Source organism: Myotis yumanensis, unplaced genomic scaffold, assembly GCF_028538775.1.
Source record: "Myotis yumanensis isolate MYYU_CA2020_CCGP unplaced genomic scaffold, mMyoYum1.0.hap1 SCAF_4, whole genome shotgun sequence".
Lineage (NCBI taxonomy): Eukaryota > Metazoa > Chordata > Mammalia > Chiroptera > Vespertilionidae > Myotis > Myotis yumanensis.
In genome coordinates this window covers 63,493,052-63,516,971 of record NW_027223755.1, presented here as the reverse complement: position 1 = coordinate 63,516,971, position 23,920 = coordinate 63,493,052, and positions in this window count along the sequence as shown.

Genomic DNA, 23,920 nt, shown 5'->3' with positions numbered 1-23,920 from the left:
AATCCTTGTTGGAGCAAAGTAGATGTACCTGCCAATTCTCCATTCTAAACTGCTTATCTCAGGCTCCATTATGGTTACTAGCAAGGACTTTGGAGACAGACCCAAGATATTGGCGATTCCCAGACTTTAACTTCTCCAAGTCTCTACTTCCAGATCTCTAAAATAGAGACAATAATAATTCTACCTCCTAACAATGTTGGGAGTATTAAATGAGGTGCTTCAAGAAAGGTGCTAAGCACAGGGTGGGATAAAAGTAGGTTTATAGTTGTTTATAAGGAAAATTATACAATAATTAATAAATACTAATATAAGAATAAACTGTGTTTCATGTAGTCACAAAACTGAAAACCTACTTTTGCCTAACCTATACTGTAATTGGCCAATGGGTGAATAAGCAATATTGGCTTTTATTTTTATCATTATCCTTATCATTCGTCTGGATGCTCCTTTCAGTTCAGTTTTACTATATCAAAAAAATGTTGGGAGTGAGTCAGAGGAAATCCACAATGTGCTCTGCTATTAATAAAAAAGGGGGGGAGAATACTGAATTCAAGACAGACCTATAACATAAACTTTAACAGAACTTTTTATTGTTCAATCAAGCAATATAAAGTCACACAATAAAAATAGCCGCAAAGTGCCAACTCTTACCCCACCCTAACAAATCAATTATTATTTTTCTATGTTTTTTTTATTTTTTCCATCTTCAAACATAATTTTGCAGTTACATTTATAGCAGTTTGGATCCATTCAACAAGCAAATAAATCCCCCAATGAGAACTTATTGATGGCCTATTAAGTACCAGGCACTATTCTAAGGTACTAGCAACACAAAGAAGAAAACACCTTGAAAATTTACATACAATCTAAATAAAATATTGTTTTTGTTTTGGTAGTATATATATGTTCTCCATAGCATAAGGATTTTCACATATTGCTGCAGAAGAATATAGGAATAGCTAAGAAACAGAGGAAAATGGATATTTCAGAGCTAGTAGTAAAACAGAGAAGTGACTGGAAAATGCCTAACCAATGCTCATATACTAGCTGGGCTCATTCTAAGAGGCATAGGAATATCCCATGTTAGGGATCAATTACATTGCAGAAAAGGTAAAGGTAAGAATAATGAAGAGAATGAAAGGACTTCAGATAACACATGCATCATGGGATATCTGCAATAGTGATGACTTGGAAACAAATAGAAATAGACAACAAAAATATGAAAAAGAGACTTTTTATGAAATTGAGGCTATTAAGGAAATGATAGAGAAGAAAAAATACAACTCAGAAAATTAAAGATAAAATTGTTTGTATTTAGTATTAGCTTAATATTGGTAGGTACCACAAAGTGGAAGTTGTCAACCAAGTAAGAGAAATCTGTCCATTAATAGAAAAGTAAGAAATCAATTGCAAATAAAAAATTGTTAAACACTCAAAAGCAATAATAACAAAAACAATATAAAAAATAAATGAGATAAGTGGGAAGCACTTGATGCATTTTGTAGAATTTTTGAATCCTCTTTGGTTTATTTTGTTGCTATTAGTGCATTTCTTGTGGGAATCACACAAACAAGAAGTGTACATAGTCTCAGTTGAGATCTTACTGATCCATGGCCTTGCTGGTGAGCATTTATTGTCATCAAAAAGAAAATTATATAATCTACACTAATAAAAGAGAAACATGGTAATTGGCGTACGACCGCTACCCTTTTCATTGGCTAATCAGTGAGTATATGCAAATTAACTGTCAGCCAAGATGGCGGCCGGCAACCAGGCAGCTGGAAGCGAACATGAGGCTTGCTGCAGTGACTGCAGACTCCAACGTTCCCCGCCTCACTTTCCTGCCTCTCAGTTGCAACTCTAAGCAACTATATACTATGTTGCAAATAAGAAAATAAACAAAAGCCCAGAAACCGGCTTTCAGTCAGCCGGGCGTTAGCAACATTGTATCGATGTTTTCAGCAGCGAGGCCTCAGAGCTAAAGCTGGCCGGGAATAAAAAAAAAGAAAAGAAAACAAGGAGCGGTTGGAAGCTTCAGTCACCCGCTTCCGGAAAACAGCCCTCAGCCCCTCACCCAGACTGGCCAGGCACCCCAGTGGGGACCCCTACCCTGATCCAGGACACCCTTCAGGGCAAACCAGCCGGCTCCCACCTGTGCACCAGGCCTCTATCCTATATAATAAAAGGGTAATATGCCTCCCGGCACCGGGATCAGCGTGACAGGGGGCAGCGCCCAAAACCCCTGATCGCCCTGCGGTTCTGTGTGTGACAGGGGGCGGGGCCACAACCTCCCTATCTGCCCTGCTCTGTGTGTGACAGGGTGAGGCGCCCCAACCCCCTGATCGGCCCTGCTCTGTGTGTGACAGGGTAGAGCCATAACCTCTCCATCGGCCCTGCTCTGTGGGTGATAGAGGGTGGCGCCCCAACCCCCCTCCACGGGCCTTGCTCTGTGTGTGACAGGGTAGAGCCATAACCTCCCCATTGGCCCTGCCCTGAGTGTGACAGGGTGCAGCGCCCCAACCCCCTGATCTACCCTGCTCTGTGTGTGAGAGGGGGCGGTGCCCCAACTCCCCTATCGGCCCTACTCTGTGCGTGACAGGGGGGAGCTCCTCAACCCGCTGATCAGCCCTGCTCTGTGCGTGACAGGGGGCAGCACCCCAACCCCCTGATGGGCCCTGCTCTGTTAGTGACAGGGGGCAGCGTCCCAACCCCCTGATCGGCCCTGCTCTGAGCCTGACCAGGGGCTGCACTTAGGGATTGGGCCTGCCCTCTGCCACCCAGGAGCAGGCCTAAGCCAGCAGGTCGTTATCTCCCGAGGGGTCCCAGACTGCGAGAGGGCACAGGCCGGGCTGGGGGACTCCCCCCCACCCCGCCGCCCCGAGTGCACAAATTTTTGTGCACCGGGCCTCTAGTTATCAAAATAACCAACTTTCTTGAATTATAGCAAACTCTCACCCAGAAATAAAAGTGGAAGTGTATTTTACTGACAAAAGTAATCATTCTAGGAAGGTTGTTACTTTAATTAACTGGTTTCCAGAATACTGCTTGAGAAACAGAATGAGTCATTGTTGGTACAGGAGCTGGTATGGTTTGGATATTGGTGAATTTCAAGTCTTCCCTTTGGTCAGTTGGTATCCATTACTCAGTAATAGATGGACAATTTAATTGATGTCAGTCATTTTATTAAAAGTAATCAAGCAAAACAAAACCCTCAAAACGTCTTAAATGCTCATAAATTGGAGGTAAAAAATCATAATATATCCAATGCAATGGAATACTATCAGTGATTAAAATAACATATACAAAAAAATAAATAACATATACACACAAAAATCTATTTAAATAGTTTACAGTAATTATATAAGCAATTGGAAGATAAATATATATGGAGATATTTTTATATCTTATATATAAAGATATTTTTATCATTTTATATTATAAGATAATATATATATAGATATTTAAGATATGAAAAAATATTCAGATAGGTATTAAGTAAAAAAAACTCTAGTTATATAGTGACATCTTATGCATAACCTTTTAAAGGGAAATTACATATATATAATTATTTCTTGAAGGATACACAAGAGATTGTGAACAGTGATTAGAAGTGAGACTATGGTAAGAGGTGTATGTGTGCTTTTTAATTTATACACCTTTATAGTCTTTGAATTTTTAGTCATGAGCATGAATAACCATAATAGTAAACTATTTAAAACTGAAATTTATTTAATAAAACTGTAAAGACAGTTAATAGCAAATATCAAATATATCAAAGAAAAAATTGAAAGCTTAGTAAAGGGGAATCATTATTTGGTCATAAGTAGGATAAATAATTTTCAATGAAAATAAATTTATATCATGATTTTATTTTTATTTTTTCTTTATTGATTAAGGTATTAGATATGTGTCCTTACCCCCCTATTGCCCCCCCCCCACCCCTCCACTCATGCCCTCACCCCCCTGGTGTCTGTGTCCATTGGTTAGGCTTATATGCATGCATACAAGTCCTTTGGTTGATCTCTCCCCCTTATTCCCACCCTCCCCTACCTTCCCTCTGAGGTTTGACAGTCTGTCATGATAATATATCATGATATTAAAATAAAACAACCAGAAAATAAATGCTAAATAATAGAAAATGTGAAACTAATGGCTCCCTTTCAGTTAATTGCTTTAATTATCAAGAATCAAATACTAGCAAGAAGAAGATGGCTGCCGATGGGAAGGCAGACTGCAAGATAGTGTGTGCATGAGAGAATGAAAGGAGAGGATGTGGACAGATGGAGAGTGAAAATTTGTGAGTGAGTGATAGCTATACTCCAGGGGACTGTTGGAGACTGCCGGACTGGCTCCCCTAACCAGGCAGCCTCCACTACTGCTGAAATCTCTCCCGGAGTGGCCAGCTCTGCCGTGGAGACCACACCATCTTGAAGGGGAGAGTGGCCGTTATCAGAAGCATATACATCCAGGGACCCTGCAACCACGGCACCCAGGGACCAACTATGAACCCAGGAACACCGGATCTCAAGCATCGTGAATATGTGGACTCGGACGTGCCCTGCTCCTCCTCACGGAAAGGTCAGATTTCACCAAGGGAAAGGAGAGAGAGAGCTGCATAACCAGACACCCGGAGAAGAGAGATCATGGGGAGACAAAGAAACAGCCCTCAAATGAAAGAAAAAGGAGGCATCACCAGAAAAGGAAGTAAATGAAAAGGAGGCAAGCAATATGTCAGAGAAAGAATTCAGAGAAATTGTCATAAGGTGGCTGAAAAGAATGGAAGACAAATTCAATAATATGTGTAAGAACCGAGAGGAAATGAAGAACCAAGAAGAAATGAAAAATGACATCGATGCTATAAATAACTCAATAGAAAGCATCAAAAGTAGACTAGAAGAAGCAGAGGACTGCATCAGTGAGCTAGAAGACAAGGTAGGAAAAAATACCCAAACGGAGCAGCATCTAGAAAAAAAAAACTTAAAAAACAAGAGGAGAGCCTAAGGGAACTTTGGGACAACACAAAACGAAACAACATCTGCATAATAGGGGTGCCAGAAGGAGAAGAAACTGAGCAAGGAATAGAAAACATGTTTGAAGAAATAATGACAGAAAACTTCCCTGATATAGGGAAGAAAAAACTCACACAAATCCAAGAAGCTCACAGAGTCCCAAACAAAATGAACCTCAAAAGACCGATGCCAAGGCATATTATAATTAAATTGGCAAACACCAATGACAAAGTAAGAATCTTAAAAGCGGCCAGAGAGAGACAGAAAGTTACCTACAAAGGAACCCCCATCAGACTAGTGAGTGATTTTTCAACAGAAACACATCAGGCAAGAGGGGAATGGAATGAAATATACAAAGTCATGCAAAAGAAGGGTCTGAATCCAAGAATACTGTACCCAGCAAGGCTACCAATCAAAATTGAGGGTGAAATCAGGAGCTTCACAGACAAAAAAGGACTAAGGGAGTTTATTACCACCAAACCAGCAATTCAAGAAATGCTAAAGGGTCTTCTGTAAAAAGAAGAAATAGGAAACAAAGAAGGAACACAGGCATAAAGAATAAAAATGGTGACAAACAAGTACCTATCAATAATAACTTTAAATGTTAATGGATTAAATGTCCCAATCAAAAGACATAGGGTAGCTGAGTGAATAAGAAAACATGACCCATATATCTGCTGTCTACAGGAAACCCAACTCAGAAAAAAGGACTCACACAGACTGATGGTGAAGGGATGGAAAAAGATTTTTCAGGCAAATGAAAATGAAAAAAAAAAAAGGTGGGGTAGCAATACTTATATTGGATAAATTAGATCTCAAAGTGAAGGACATAACAAGAGATAAGGAAGCCACTTCATAATACTAAAGGGAGCAATCCAACAAGAAAATATAACTCTGGTAAACATATACGCACCCAATACAGGAGCACCCAAATACATAAAAAAAACTTCTGGAGGATATCAAGGGAGAGATTGATAGTAATACAGTCATAGTAGGGGACTTTAATACCCCACTATCATCATTGGAAAATCCTCTAAACAAAAAATCAGCAAAGAAACATCAATCCTAAATGATGCACTAGATCAGATGGAATTAATTGGCATCTTCAGAACATTTCACCCCAAAGCCACAGTATATACATTCTTCTCAAGTGCACATGGGTCATTTTCAAAGATAGACCATACATTGGGTCACAGGCAAAGTCTCTTCAAATTCAAGAACATAGAAATCATATCAAACACCATCTCAGATCACAATGGCATAAAACTATAAATCAACTGCAATAAAAATGATTTAAAAAAATCAAACACCTGGAGGCTAAATAGCATGCTATTAAACAATGACAAGGTTACCAGAGAGATCAAAGAAGAAATAAAAAGCATCATGGCAACAAATGACAATGAAAACACAACAATCCAAAATCTATGGGATACAGTGAAAGCAGTCTTGAGAGGGAAGTTCATAACTCTACAGGCCTGCCTCAAAAAACGAGAAACAATGATAATAAATTATCTAACCTTAAAACTCAAAGAGTTAGAAAGAGAGCAACAAGAAAAGCCCAGCGTAAGCAGAAGGAAGGAAATAATAAAGATCAGAGTGGAGATAAATGACATAGAGACCAAAAAATCAATACAAAAGATCAACAAAACCAAGAGCTGGTTCTTTGAAAGGATAAACAAGATTGATGAACCTCTAGCCAGGCTTACCAAGAAGCAAAGAGGGAGGACCCAAATAAAATCAAAAATGAAAGAGGTGAAATAACAACCAATCCCACAGAAATACAAACGATTATGAAAAAATACTATGAACAACTCTATTCCAACAAAATGGACAACCTAGATGAAATGGACATATTCTTATAAAAATACAAGCTCCCAAAACTTAACCAAGAAGAGTCAAAAAACCTGAATAGGATGATAACTACCAAAGAAATTGAAACAGCAATCAAAAATCTTCCAGCAAACAAAAGCCCTGGTCCAGACGGCTTTACAGGGGAGTTCTACCAAGCATTCAAAGAAGAACTAAAACCTATCCTCCTCAGAGTATTCCAAAAAATTCAAGAGGAAGCAACACTTCCAAGCTCTTTCTATGAAGCCAGCATTACCCTAATCCCAAAACCAGATAAAGACACCACAAAAAAAAGAGAACTAGAGGCCAATATCTTTGATGAACATAGATGCTAAAATCCTCAACAAAATCCTAGGAAATCAGATTCAGCAATACATTAGAAAGATCATACACCATGACCAAGTGGGATTTATTCCACGGATTCAAGGATAGTTCAATATCTGCAAATCAATAAATGTAATACATCATATAAACAAACTGAGAGACAAAAATTACATAATCATATCAATTGATGCAGAAAAAGCATTTGACAAAATCCAACACCCTTTCTTGATAAAAACTCTCAGCAAAGTGGGAATAGAGGGATCATACCTCAACATAATAAAAGCCTTATATGACAAACCTACAGCCAACATCATACTCAATGGGCAAAAACTAAATCCATTTTCCCTAAGAACAGGAACAAGACAAGGATGCCCACTTTCACCACTCCTGTTCGACGTAGTACTAGAAGTACTAGCCATAGCGATCAGACAAGAAGAAAAAATAAAAGGCATCCAAATTGGAAAAGAAGTAAAACTGTCCTTATTTGAAGATGACATTATATTATACATAGAAAACCCCAAAGACTCCATCAAAAAACTACTAGACCTAATAAATGAATTTGGCAATGTAGCAGGATACAAAATTAACACCCAGAAATCTATGGCCTTTTTATACACCAATAATGAGCTCACAGAAAGAAAAATGAAAAAAAAAAATCCCATTTCCCATTGCACCAAAAAAATTAAGATACCTAGAAATAAACTTAACCAAAGACGTAAAAGACCTGTACTCAGAAAATTACAGGACATTGAAAAAAGAGAGAGGAAGACATAAACAAATGGAAGAACATACCATGTTCATGGATTGGTAGAATCAACATAATTAAAATGTCTATACTACCTAAAGCAATCTATAGATTCAATGCAATACCTATTAAATAACCAATGGCATATTTCAAAGATCTAGAACAAACTCTCCAAAAATTCATCTGGAATAAAAAAAGACCCCGAATAGCCACAGCTATCCTGAGAAAGAAGAACAAAGTTGGAGGGATCACAATACCAGACATCAAACTGTATTACCAAGCCACGGTTCTCAAAACTGCCTGGTACTGGCACAAGAACAGACATATAGACCAATGGAACAGAATAGAGGACCTAGAAATTGACCCAAGCCGTTATTCTCAATTAATATTCGACAAAGGAGGCAAGGGCATACAATAAAGTCAAAACAGCCTCTTTAATCAATGGTACTGGGAAATTTGGTCAGATACATGCAAAAAAAAATGAAACTAGATCACCAACTTACACCATACACAAAAACAAACTCAAAATGGCTAAAGGACTTGAATGTAAGACGGGACACCATAAAAATCCTACAAGACTCCATAGGCAGCAAAATTGCAGACATATGTCATAGCAATATCTTACAGACACAGATCCTAGGGCAAGAGAGACTAAGGAGAAAATAAACAGATGGGATTACATCAAAATAAAAATATTCTGCACAGCAAAAGAAACCATCAACAAAACAACAAGAAAGCCCACTGCATGGGAGAACATATTTTCCAACGTTATCTCCGATAAGTATTTAATCTCCAACATTTACAGGGAACGCATACAACTCAACAAAAGGAAAATAAACAATCCAATTAAAAAATGGGCAAAGGACCTAAATAGAATCTTTTCCAAAGAGGACACCCAGAAAGCCAAGACACACATGAAAACATGCTCAAAGTCACTAATCATCTGAGAGATGCAAATCAAAACGACAATGAGGTGCCACCTTACACCTGTCAGAATGGCTACCATCAACAAATGACAAATGCTGGCGAGGATGCGGAGAAAAAGGAACCCTCCTTCACTGTGGTGGGAATGCAGACTGGTGCAGCCATTGTGGAGAACAGTATGGCGTTTCCTCAAATATTTTAAAATGGAACTGCCATTTTACCCAGTAATACCACTTCTAGGAATATATCCCAAGAAAACAGAAACACTAATCAGAAAGGATATATGCACCCCTATGTTCATAGCAGCACAATTTACAATAGCCAAGATTTGGAAACAGCCTAAACGCCCATCAGCAGATGAGTGGATTAGAAAACTATGGTACATCTACACAATGGAATACTACACTGCTATAAAAAAGAAGGAATTCTTACCATTTGTAGCAGCATGGATGGAACTGGAGAGCATTATGCTAAGTGAAATAAGTCAGGAAGTGAAAGAAAAACACCACCTGATCTCACTCATTTATGGATAATACAGAATATTATAACCTGATGAACAAAAAGATATAGAGGCAGAGAAGCATTGAACAGACTATCAAATTACAGTGGGAAGGCTGGGGAGTGTTGGGGGGGGGGGAGGTAAAAGGTCAACCAAAGGACTTGTATGCATGCGTTTAAGCATAACCAGTAGACACAAGACACAGCGTGGGTGAGGTGAGGGCATGTGCCGGCAGGGTAGGGGAGGCCTGGGGAAGGTCAATGGGGGAAAAAAAGGAGACATATGTACTACTATCTGTAATACTTTAAACAATAAAATAAAATTGAAAAAAAGAATCAAATACTAGTATATAAATGAAACTTTTGTCAGAGAACTTTGAATTTCCCTATGAATATGTATATAAAAGACAGAAGGTCTCTTCCCTTCTTCCTAACCACACTCACACATACCCATAGCTCTGCCATGCACTGTCAACATATGCTCACTACTGAAGGAAAATTTAATTTCATGACCCACCTAAAATATCGACATCTAAATGCAGACATATACTTTTCATTGGCATAGCGATTGCAATCATACCCTTACACGGTAAAGAAAAATTCAAAGGAATATATACATTTTTGGAGTGTTTCAAATGTAATTTACATGTGGGACTTGCAAAGGATAGGCTTTGGGGTAAAAGGACCTGCTTCCTTGCTTTACCCATTCTGGGCCAAATCATTTCTGTATCATCAGATGTGTCTACTGCTTCACTCCTTTCACTATTCATGTTATGATCACAGGGAATTCTTGTAATGCCAGACTTTGAAATGATGATGGATAGGGCAAAATAAAATTGGGAAAAGAATAGAGGAGACCAAGATGGCGGCGTAGGTAAACACCGGAGACCGCTGCCGCAAACAACCATTTCAAAAATACAACTAAAAGACTGAACGGACATCACCCAGAACCACAGGAAGGCTGGCTGAAGAGAGACTCTACAACTAGAAGGAAAGAGAACAGCAAATCGAGGCTCAGAGGCAGCGCAGTGTGGAAAATACAAAGGTACCGAGGTGCGCGCGCAAAGCGGGCTGGTGGCTGAGGGCACGGTTGTCGTTTTCTGTCGGGAGTGAGTCTCAGACTCTGGGCTCCAGATCCGGGCGAGTCTCTAGGGACCCAGACTCAAACGGGAGAAGCGGGATTATCCGGCATCAGTTGGAACCTGAGGGCAACTTTCTCTCCGAGGTTTGCAGCGGCTGCCGGGGTTCTGAGAAGCAGAGCCTCTGGGAACGGGACTGAGCGTGGCCATAACTGCTCCCTCTGCCCGCCCTGTTGATCCCGCCCCGCCCAAAGCCTGCGCACAGCCATTTGCCGATCGCCTCAGGCAAAGGCTCGATTAGCGCCTCCCCAGAAGGCAGACGTTTTCCATACAGCTGATTCCTATAGCCAGCCGGCCTGGGGGTCAAATCCCTCTAGTGTTAACTACAACAATTAAGGCTTGGCTAGAACAAGACTGCGCACAGAGACCACAAGGGGGTGCATCAAGAAAGCATAAAAGATGCGGAGACAAAGAAACATGACAGAAATGGAGGATATGGAGCTAAGAATCGCAATTTTGAGGGCTTGCCATAAATTTGTGCAGAGCCTCACGAAAACTAATGAGACCCTCGATGCTACGATAAAGAAATTAGAAAGTAAGCATACACGGACTGAAATAAAGAATATTATACCCAATAGCAGACCAGAGGAGTACAATAATCAAACCAAAGATTCAACAAAAAACACCCAATTGGAAAAGCAAAATGAAAAAAGAATCCGAAAGTGTGAAGATAGTGTAAGGAGCCTCTGGGACAGCTTTAAGCGGTCTAATATCAGAGTCATTGGAGTGCCAGAAGATGAGAGACAGCAAGATATTGAAAACCTATTTCAAGAAATAATGGCAGAAAACTTCCCCCACCTGGAGAAAGAAATGGACTTACAGGTCCAAGAAGCGCAGAGAACCCCAAACAAAAGGAATCCAAAGAGGACCACACCAAGACACATCATCATTAAAATGCCAAGAGCAAAAGACAAAGAGAAAATCTTAAAAGCAGCAAGAGAAAGAGGCTTAATTACCTACAAGGGAATACCCATACGACTGTCAGCTGATTTCTCTACAGAAACTTTGCAGGCCAGAAGGGAATGGCAAGAAATATTCAAAGTGCTGAATACCAAGAACCTACAACCAAGATTACTTTATCCAGCAAAGCTATCATTCAGAATTGAAGGTCAGATAAAGAGCTTCACAGATAAGGAAAAGCTAAAGGAGTTCATCACCGCCAAACCAGTATTATATGAAATGCTGAAAGGTATCCTTTAAGAAGAGGAAGAAGAAGAAAAAGGTAAAGATACAAATTATGAACAACAAACATGCATCTATCAACAAATGAATCTAAGAATCAAGTGAATAAATAACCTGATGTACAGAATGAACTGGTGATTATAATAGAATCAGGGACATAGAAAGGGAATAGACTGACTATTCTTGGGGGAAAAAGGGGTGTGGGAGATGCGGGAAGTGACTGGACAAAAATCATGCACCTATGGATGAACACAGTGGGTGGGGAGTGAGGGTGGAGGGTGGGGTGGGAGCTGGAAGGAGGGGAGTTATGGGGGGGAAAAAAGAGGAACAAATGTAATAATCTGAACAATAAAGATTTAATTAAAAAAAAAATTGGGAAAAGAATATACAGAATCATAAATAGGTAATTATACTGTATAGTCCTGACACCAACCCTAAATCCTTCTCAATAAAGGATTGGTGAAGACTTAATTAAGACTGGTCCCATTTAGATTCTTACCTTTTTCCATATCTTTCATTGATTCTATGCCATGTCCTTTAGCTGTTATCAGTAACTGTTAGTATTAATGACTAGTGGTCCAGTGCACGAATTTGTGCACATTGAAAGGAAATTAATTAGAAGAAATATTAAATATTGCTATTTTCCCTTTCTCTATAATAGAAGTGTTAACCAAATTCATGATCGGCAATGACAGATCGAAACACAGGCGTGCGGTTGTTGCCAGCGAGAGCTTTATGTGTATTGCGCATGCATGAGTCAACCTAGCCTTTATATATATATATATATATATATATATATATATATATATATATATTAATATTAGAGCCTGGTGCATGAAATTTGTGTGGGGAGGGTGTGTCCCTCAGCCTGGCCTGCACCCTCTCCAATCTGGGACCCCTTGGGGGATGTCCGACTGCCGGTTTAGGCCTGATCCCTTTGGTATCCTTCCATGCAAAACATGGAAGGATTTATTCTAGGTGACCACTAGAAACAATTGCCTGGGGTGGGGAACAGAATGACCATTGATGAAATCAAGCAAAAAAGAAAAAGAAAAAAGAATTAAAAAGACATGTGTGTGGGTGTGATTACATTTCTCTATTTATGTAAAGTTGTAATATATAATAAAACTCAGCCCAAGTTGTGGCATTTTTTCATAGTAAAAACCAGCAGTCAGACATCCCTCTCACAATCTGGGACCTCTGGCTCCTAACTGCTCGCCTGCCTGTCTGCCTGATCGCCCCTAACCGCTTCTGCCTGCAAGCCTGATAGCCTCCTAACCGCTCCCCTGCTGGCCTGGTCGCCCCCAACTTCCCTCCTCTGGAACCCCCAGGCCTTATTGTGTGGAGTGGCCGCCAGGCCCTGCCTCCAATGTTCGCGCGGCCATCTTGTGACGGCCATCTTGTGGTGGCCATCTTGTGACAACATTGCGCGCGAGGGCCACCTAGGGTTTTATTAGTATAGATATATATATAATAAACTTGCTTAATTAGACCTGCTTTCTGATTGAGCTAAACTTTTTTCAGCCCAGTGAAGCACCCCAACTTCTCTTTCAGGTAATGGTCAGCAACACAGCAGTAAATATCAACATGAAGCAGATTATTATTATAGATCACACAGGGAGAACAAAGGGTAAAATATTTAACTGCATCAGTGTTTGACTATATTCTATGCAGTGAGAAAACCTAAAGTCATTTCTGTATCATCAGATGTGTCTACTGCTTCACTCCTTTCACTATTCATGTTATGATCACAGGGAATTCTTGTAATGCCAGACTTTGAAATGATGATGGATAGGGCAAAATAAAAGTGGGAAAAGAATATACAGAATCATAAATAGGTAATTATACTATATAGGTATACAGTATACCTATAGGTCCACCATTTCTTACTTCTTTTCAGTCAGGTCAATTTTCTAAACTTGCTAAATCTCCGTTTTTCAGCTAATGAAAAGAAAATAGGATTCCACTGAGTCTCCAAACTACCTACTCCAGGACTTCTGTGAGGATCAAATGAGATGAGGCATGTGAAAATGCTTCACAGACATTTGGTTACAGTGTGAAATGTTTCCACCTGGCTATAAAGCAAGTTGTGTTCCTGGGCTGAAGAAACTGCAAGGAGGCTAGTTGCTAGGGAGAGGTAGCCAGGCATTGCTATGTGACATCATTACCTGGATGGTGGGACACTTAGCATATTAGCCTTTTATATATAGAGATGATTTCTTGTTACCATTTATTTATTGAGAGCCTACTATATGTCAAGCACTGTACCAAACACATTGCACATATTTTCCAAATTCTTATAACTCTACTAGCATGTAAGGGCTCAGAGAGGGCACACAGTTAGTATTAATAATAATAATAATAATAATAATAATAGCAAAGCTAAGATGGGAATCTTGGTATACCCATTAGGGTGCTGGGTTGCAAAGGATAGATTCTGATTCTGGTTAAATACCAGAAACCTCAAACCTCTATGTGCATCCTTCCAGAAATTATATATGTATTTTTTCCACTTATAAAGATATCATATTATGCTGGAGAAGTAGGCTCAAAACTGAGCAGGGGAACAAAGGAAAGACTGGGTAGGTCAGAAACTCAGCCCAAGTCATGCCATTTGTTCATAGTAAAAAGAAAATGGAGATAGTGAATGACCATCAAGAAGACTGGCTGAAATAACTTATAATGGAATTAATGGAATATAGTGCAGCCATTAATAATGATGAACAGATCACTCCCTGGTACCTCGGAGAGATTTTCGTAAGGAGTTGTTGAATGTGAAAAGCAAGATGCAGAAAAGTAACTACAATGTGGTCCCATTTTTATAAAACATAACAAATCTAACATATTTATATATACTAATATGATTATGTATGTGTTTACATATAAATACATGATATGGGAAAAACATGGAAGGATTTATTCTAGGTGACCACTAGAAATGATTGCCTGGGGTGGGGAACAGAATGACCATTGATGAAATCAAGCAAAAAAGAAAAAGAAAAAAAGAATTAAAAAGACATGTGTGTGGGTGTGATTACATTTCTCTATTTATGTAAAGTTGTAATATATAATAAATTTTAGATGCCAGAAGAGGGACTGGTTAGTATTCTTTTACTTCTGCTGCTGCTACCACCAGCATCATGAGCTCTCTGCCTCTGTGCCTTTTCTCTACCTTTTGCTCCAGAAGTAGACCATCTAAAGATGAAGAGCCTGGGTCTGGTCCTGTGTAGTAAATCAGCTCAGCTGCATTACAAAATACCACAGGCTAGATATTTTCTTCTCACAGTTTTGGAGACTAGAAGTTAAAGATCAAGGTCCAGCTGTTTCAGGTTCTGATGAAACCTCTTTCTGGCTTACAGATGACCACCATCTCACTGTGTCCTCCATGGCCTTTTCTTTGTGCCCTGCAAGAGTCAGTCAGTCTCTCTCTCTCTCTCTCTTTCTCTCCCCTCTCTCTCTCCTTCCCTCCCTATTCTTATAAGACCACCAGTTCTATTACATTAGAGTTCCTCCCTTATGACCTCATTAAACCTTAATTACCTCATAAAGATCCTATCTCCAAATATAATTACATTGGAGATAAAGGCTTTAAAACATGAATTTTGGAAGGACACAATTAGTCCATAGGAGTGAACCAGCTTCTTCATTTTCTCTTCCATTATTGGAATCTAGGCCCTGACTTCTACTAGGCTCATATATGCAGTGACAGATTCTCCAAACATCTAAATGTAGTTTGGCTGAATGACCAAAGACACTTGACAAGTATGCATGACTCTGAAACCAGGCACACTTCTTACTGTTATTCCAAGTTGTTTTTCTTGTAAAGAGACTCAGTCTCTCTGTTCCAATGATGTACTAGTATGTTCAGGCTTCAGATATAGGGTCCTTGGCAAGTATATCTCTATTGCATTAGCTACCACTATTCATAATTTATTATTGCACAGATTCAAACTTATTCTTCAGTATAATTGCTTTTAGTTTTTGTGCGTTTTGGGGGGGAGGTGGTAAGGGTGGGTTGAAGAATATCTTTTATAGTTCTGTGCTTTCTCTCCTTTACTGTGTTAGTTAAAAGGATTATATAGAACAAGGCATTTGTAAAGAAAATATTAATTCATACTTGAAAAAGACCAGCAAGAATTCCTTCTGAACAAGAATGATTGGCTATAATGCTTTTTTTAATGCCACACATCAAATACCCCCCGACTCAGTCACTTGCAATTTTGCTATTTAATTTCTTCATATCCACCTTAATGAATTAAATCACTCTTCTTAGAAATTATTGTTTTCAGGACCCCTTGGTAAGCCAAAAATCCAAAATGACTCATCATTGGCTAGTCTGAACACAGTTTATATGAGGCTAAGATTGATGCACTCATCACAAATGCATAAAAATTCTTGAATCTTGGAACTATTGAACATATTCAACTAATATTATATAATGGATACTAAAATTCAAAACCATGTTTAACAAAAATGCCTCTGAAAAAATTGAGCAAGAAAAGTGTAAAAAACTGTAAGTACTATGCTATTTGCATAAGAAAAATGAAAAATAAGCAAACATTCACATATCTAATCCTATATAATAAAAGGCTAATATGCAAATTGTCCCCTTGGGAGTTTGGGAGACCGGGAGTTCAATTGCTCCAGGGGGCGACACAGAACATGGCAGGCGACCAGTGGGGCAGTGGGTGCTGAGGGAGTGAGGGAAGGAGGAGGCAGGGAACCAGATCAGCCCTGATCACTGGCTAGGCCTAGGGACCCTACCCATGCACAAATTTCGTGCACCAGGCCTCTAGTTATCTTTATAAAAAGAAACATAGGAAGGAGTTATGGACTGAATTGTGTTCCCCAAAAATTCATATGTTGAATACCTAGCCACCAGTACATAAAAGTGTGACTTTATTTGGAGATAAGACCTTTAAGGAGGTAATTAAGTTAAAATGAGACTATGAAGGTGGGTCCTAATCCAATCAGACTGGTGTCCTTATAAGAGGAGAAAGGATACACAGAGAGACACCAGGAACCTGTGTACAGAGGAGAGGCCATGTGAAGAGGCCACAAGAGGATGCCCAAGCAGAAAGTCCTCAGAGGAAAATAAAACTGCTGGCACCTTGATCTTGGACTTTCAGACTCCAGACTGTGAAAAATAAATTTTTGTTGTTAAATCACCCAATTTGTGGTATCTTGCTATGTCAGCCCTAGAAAACTAATATAGACGGATAAACAAGAAAACAGTGCAGTTGGTTACTTACAATGTGAACAGGATATAGGGAAGAAGGGATATGAGAGGGAATTTCTTGCATAGTTTTGACTTTGGGGAGCATACTAATGTTCTACAAATTGAAAATAACATTAATTCAACAAGGATGAAAAGGGAAAAAACTAAAATGGAAAACACTGAGAGAAACAAACACAATTTCAAAAATCTGCCATAACTATACTGAGGGGTGGGGTGGGAAGTTCTAATTCAAATAATTTACAAACACAGTGTTTGACTATATCCCTCTGTCTTGGTTGGGAATTGGGATATAGTGAGTACTGAAAGCAAATCCTGGCCTCTCTTTCATAGTTTTATCTGTTGTTTTTTAGTTTTATAGTTAAAGTAATTTTGAAACCATTTAAGATACATTATAAAATTAACCAGATGAATGAATGTATTGATGTTGTTGAGAGTCAGGATTCTAACTATGAGAGACGCACAAATATAGAACTGAGAAAAACAAGAAAGAATCCCATGGTGATAAATTAACATTGGAAGTACAGTGTGAATTCACAATTTCTAAAATATGTATATGTGTGTGTATAGGCATATCTAAGTGCATGCACATGTGTATATGTGTACATATGGTATATAATTATGTCTACATACATGCATATATTTTCTAGAATGGCCTGGAAACAAAGAGACCACAGTAGCAATGAGCACCATTAGCATGCATATTTTGGTGTTGAGTATTTCTAAAGGAACCAGGGTTTTTTAGAGAAATGGCTGATTATAAGATGAGAGCAGAATAGGTATAAGATGGACCTACAACATTTTGTTGTGGTAAAGATAAAGGAAAAAATTTAAATTTCCAGTTTGAAAGGGCTGCCACTACCAAATCTGGGACAATTTTAGTGCCAAAATAACTGAGTATAGTAATGAATTATAAAATAATTATAAGATAAGAATTCATGTGTTCATACTGATAATAAGTAGATATTATTGAGGGTGAATGAGGGCTCTTGCTTATAATACAATGCTGCGTGTCAGTGGCAAACACGGAGGCAGGGCTGGAATTGGGTAAGTATCAATTTGTAAAGATTGTTCCAGGCTAGAGTCACCAGTGGATGCTAATTATAGGGATAATTTTGATGGGGAATAGGATATTTGCATGGTCTTCAAGAAATCGCATAGGAAAAAGTAATAACTATGTAGTAAACACACAGTACTACACCTTCACCATGTAATCAAAATTAGCATCACCGAAGAAGGGCAAATAGACATTATGTACTTCCAAATATGATACCTTGGAAAGGGTACAACATTGCTCATGTGATATTCTGGCCAGTAACTTATAATCCAAATTGAATCAGGAGAAAGTATCAGACAACTCCAAATGAGGGGTAGTGTATATTTTTGTATACTTAAAAAAATTAACACAAAAAACAAAGAAAGCCTTTGGAAATATTTTAATGAAAGGCTGACAACTAAATGCAATATTTGATCCTAGCCTGGATCCCAAACTGGGGGGAAGTAAATGCTATAAAGTGTGTTAATGGAAAAAATGGACATATTGGATGGTGGACTAGATGGTATTGTTTCATTGTTATATTGACTGAAGTTGAAAACTATATTATGGTTATTTATATAAAAGAATATTTCTAATATTAAATAAACACTGAGGCATTAAGGGTAAAGAGTGTGATGTATACATATAACTTTCAAATTGTTCACAGAAAAATATATATATTCACGAGAGAGGGAAAGAGAGAATACACAAATAAGCAAATAGAGTAAAATATTAACAACTAGAGGCCTGGTGCACAAAATTCGTGCACAGGTACAGTCCCTAGGCCTGACCTGCGATCAGGGCCATCTTCCTCAGCTGCCAGCAGCTGGCCCTACTCCCCGCCACCACCCATCCCCAGTTCTCTATTCCCCATTGGGCCATCAGAGCCTGCTGGCCAGGGGAAAGGACTAAGAGGTTGGCTGGCAGGTCCCAATCAGATGATCAGGGCCTATGGGTTGGGGGCAGCTCCTGCATTGAGCATTTTCCCCCTGGTGGTCAGTATGCATCATAGTGACTGGTCATTCCATTGTTCGGTCGATTTGCACATTATCCTTTTATTATACTACTAGAGGCCCGGTGCACAAAAATTTGTGCACTCGGCGGGGAGGGGGGGTCCTTCAGCCCGTCCTGTGCCCTCTTGCAGTCTGGGACCGCTCAGGAGATAATGACCTGCTGGCTTAGGCCTGCTCCCAGGTGGCAGAGGGCAGGCCTAATCCCTAGGTGCAGCCCCTGGTCGGGCTCAGAGCAGGGCCGATTGGGGAGTTGGGGCGCTACCCCCTGTCATGCACAGAGCAGGGCAGATCGGGAGGTTGTGATGCCACCCCTAGTCATGCTCAGGGTACAGCCGATTGGGGGGTTGGGGCACCGCCCCCTGTCACACTCAAGGCAGGGTCGATAGGGAAGTTGGGGTGCCACCCCCTGTCACACACAGAGCAGGGCCGATCAGGGGGTTGGGGCGCTGCACCCGGTCACACACAGAGCAGGGCCGATCAGGGGGTTAGGGCACTGCACCCTGTCACACACAGAGCCACAGGGCGATCAGGGGGTTGGGGAGCTCCCCCCTATCAGGCACAGAGCAGGGCTGATCAGGGGGTTGGGGCGCCTTCCCCTGTCACAAACAGAGCAGGGCGGATAGGGAGGTTGTGGCCCTGCCCCTGTCACACACAGAGCCGCAGGGCTATCAGGGGGTTTGGGCGCTGTCCCCTGTCACGCTGATCCCGGTGCTGGGAGGCATATTACCCTTTTACTATATAGAATAGAGGCCTGGTGCACGGGTGGGGGCCGGCTGGTTTACCCTGAGGGGTGTCCTGGATCAGGGTGGGGGTCCCCATTGGGTTGCCTGGTCAGTCTGGCTGAGGGGCTGAGGGCTGTTTTCAGGCTGGCAGGTGACTGAAGCTCCCAACCGCTACTTTTTTTCTTTTTTTTTTTCTGGGCCAGCTTTAGCTCTGAGGCCTCAGCTGCTGAAAGCAGGTTTCTGGCCTTTGTTTACCTTCTGTATTTGATACAGTGTTGCGGTCTGGCTGGCTGAAGCCCGGCTGACGAACGCAGGTTTCTGGGGTTTTGTTTAGCTTCTATATTTGCAACATAGTTGCTTAGAGAGCAGCTGAGAGGCCAGCAAGTCAGGCGGGGAACATTGGAGTCCGCTGTCACTGGAGCAAGCAAGCCTCCCTGTTCGCTTCAGTGCATGGCTGCCGGCCGCCATCTTGGCTGGCAGTTAATTTGCATATCGCCCTGATTAGCCAATGGGAAGGGTAGCGGATGTACGGCTAATTACCATGTTTCTCTTTTATTAGATAGGACTAGAGGCCCGGTGCACGAAATTTGTGCACTGGGGGGGTGGGGGTCCCTCAGCCCAGCCTGCCCCCTCTCACAGTCCAGGAGCCCTCAGGGATGTCCTACTGACGGCTTAGGCCCGCTCCCCATGAGGAGCGGGCCTAAGTCGCAGTCTGGCTGTGGAGGCTTGGAGAAGGCACCCTGTGTGTGTGTGTGTGTGTGTGTGTCCACTGGGGGCCTGCCCCCAGCCGCGCCCCTGAGGCTCAGAGCAGGCACCCCTTTGTGTTGATCTCTCAGGCTCCAGCTGTGCCCGGCCCCTCCTCCTGAGCTGGTTGTGACCATTACGGATTCCTAACCTCATTTGCATATCACTTCTTGTTATATAGATATAGATAGGATAGGCGAATCTTAGTAAAGTGAAAATTAGTATTTAATCTTATTCTTGCATCTTTGCATAAGTTTGAAATTACTTCCAAGTAAAAAGGTTTGTTTTGTTTGTTTATTTGCTGGGCTTGTTTATGTGTCTCCTCTGTCTGGAAAGGCTGCTCTTAAAAAAGGGCTTTTTAAAAAAAAAAAGGTTCCTGTTTATGAATCAGTTTTCTCTAAGGGAGCTATTTTCCTGTCTTTTAGAAGACACTGATCTGTGGAGAAGATGGCAGAAATTAGGAAAGCAGCTGAAGAAGCTGGTTGTGAGTACTATTTTGTTCTAGAATAAGGTATTTTTTTATTTTTTTATTTTGTTAATCCTTGCCCGAGGTTATTTTTCCATTGATTTTAGGAGAGTGGAAGAGAGAGGAAAAGCCAGAGAGAAACATCCACATGAGAGAAACACATCAATTGGTTGCCTCCTGCACTAGCCCCAACCAGGCCTGGGCTGGGGAGCTGCTTACAACCAAGGTAGGTGCCCTTGATCAGAATCAAACCCAGACCCTTGGGTCCACAGGCTGACACGCTATTGACTGAGCCAAACTGGCAAGGGCTAGAATAAGATATTTTTTTCTAACATTGAGGAGTTGCTAGCTAAAGAATAAACAACTTTTTACTAGAAGATTGTGAGTTATAGCAAAATTATTTATATCTTTAACATTTTATGTTAAATAAATTATAGTTTGTAATGAGAATAATAACATTACTATTTATAACTTAATTTTTGTTAAATATTTTGTGTCTTGGTGAGAATGACAGATCCTAGAATTTCATTCTTTTGTTTCCCTTCAGTTTTCCTTCCTATTTTAAATCTAACCTATTAGAAAAATAATCATATGCCATTGATTACCTACCAGTTATTATATCAATCATTAATGTAAAAAGTGATTTTTCCCTCTTGTAAATGGTTTTATGAGACTTGACCTGAAGGAATAATCCAGATTTTAAAAGTCCTGAAGAAGCTAATAAAATGCAGCATTGTTTAATTTTTGTTATATTTATTATCCAAAAGAGTATTAGCTGGGGGAAATAGCCATGCTACTATTATCATGCATTTACATCAATGAGTTCTTATGTTAACCTATATTTTTTCCGTCAATATTAGATATAATAAAGGTACAACTGAATAAATATCTGACCTTGTGAAATTGTGAGGAATTTGTTAAACTATGCTCTAAATTTAATTCTCACTAAATTCTTTAAAAATATCACTTACTTTTCCTTGAAAATATAATGATTAGAAGTCTTTATTTATCTGTGGGATATTGATATTACCTTAGGCTCTTGAAGAGCTCAGCAAAGTCATGACCTCTGTCCTAAGTTTTATATTTCAAATTCCTTTAAGACGAAAGAATGGCTTCAAGATCTGGTCCCCATTTCTCAGCTGTCAAGAATGTCTTTTCTTTCTGGTGGTAAAGAAATATCACATTGCAGTGCTTTGTTTCAAGGTCATCTGTCAAAAGTCTCAATTTATCTGCAAGTCTTAATGGATCTTAAACATCAGTAAGTGGCTCATTCTTACCTTGCAATATAAAGTTGAGTCTGTTCTTATGTCATCTAATAAGACTATGAGTGCTTTTTAAGCAGTGTTAGGAGTAAACACATAAAAGAATCACATCTAGTTCTTTTTTCTTTCTTTCTGGAGAGAGGACAAAGATATCTCCTCCTGAAGAATAGAAACTCTCTGGCATCATCTCTTTGTTAGTTCACCTCAGAATGAAGCAGTAACCTTTTTATATACAGAATCTTTAAAAAAAATGTTTTTGTCACTATTGTGAAAGAGACACTATCCCTACCTGGACTATCTATAAAACATCCCTTTTGTGTGCATCCTTCCTATTTTCATAGAAATTAAAGCATTCTTTTACATTGATATACCAAATACAGCCATCTGGATTACACAGTAGAGGGCAGTTTATTAAAGGGAAGTTTTAAATAGAAAACTATAGGAGCCTATTTTATTTTTTATATTGCAAGTGTAAGGACATCAAATGTCAACTAATTTATTTGTGTGTGAACCTGAGTACTGCTTTGCTATTCTGTGGAACATAAGCTAAACAATTCCTCATGTTCTTGTTGTTTAATGGGTATAGAGTTTCAGATTTGCAGGAAGTTATGGAGATGGTTCACAACAATATGAATACACTTAACACTACTGGACTGTACATTTAAAAATGGTTAAATAGTAATTTTATGTTTTTTAATCACAAAATAAATAAACTGAGAAGAAAAAAATATCCTTATGTCCATATCCAGGAAGCCTACACAGGCTAGAATATGACTAAGTTATTTAATGTATTTTTCATAATTATGCTAATCATTATAACATTTTGTCAGGGTACTCTATTTTAAGTAGACTGGCTCTTTCCTTCTCATCTTCCCCTATGCATTATGTTTTATCCAACAGAGGGTCAGAAAATTTATTCATTTATTGATTCAGCCATCAAAAATGAAGTTTCTATATGCCAGGCACTCTTCCTAGTATTAGAGAATATTCAAATAAGTTTAAGAAAAGGTCCTTGCTTTCAAGGATCCTATGCTGTTATAGAGACATTAAGACATGCTCTCAAAAACCCAGAGTAGAGAGCAATGCTATCTGAGTGGTAAAAGGAAGGGAAATATGTATTGATCATCTAAGTGCATTCACGTGTGATCTCATATAATTCTTCCAGCCATCCTCTCCCAGGAGTTTTATCATAACCTCAACCCTTTTTGCATGAAAAATAAAGAAACTAACTGAAAGTCATGGGATTTTAAAATTGACCTGTCTGAGTCCAAAGCCCATGTTCATTCTAGTGGGAACACAGTCTTACACTTTCAGGAAAGGAAAAGGTCACTTCAAATTTAGTTGAATGGGAGAGAGGATGTCCCACATGTAAGGCACAGGGCAAGAGGTGGAGTGGGAAAGGGAAGAGTTCTCTTGGGGAAAAGCAAGGAGTATTGCTGGTCAGTAGTGGAAAATGAGGCTAGAACTAGCCACTGTGGGCTGAGAAGTAAAGACATTTAATGGTAGACTGGGAAGCTGAACTTTATTCTGCAGCCAACAGGTCTTCTGGAAAATTCTGATCAAGGACATGGGATGATCAATGTCATCTTTTAGAAAAACCTTCTGCCAATAGGGTACATATGCTTCTGTCATTTCCAGCACAAGCCACACTTTTGGTTTCTGGGTTGGCCCCAGAAGCTGCCAATCATGCTTTTTGTGGTCTGTGGTAGATACATTCCTTCCTTCCTATGTGAGACTCACAGTTCCTCCTTAGCTCTAAGCGTGTCATGGAG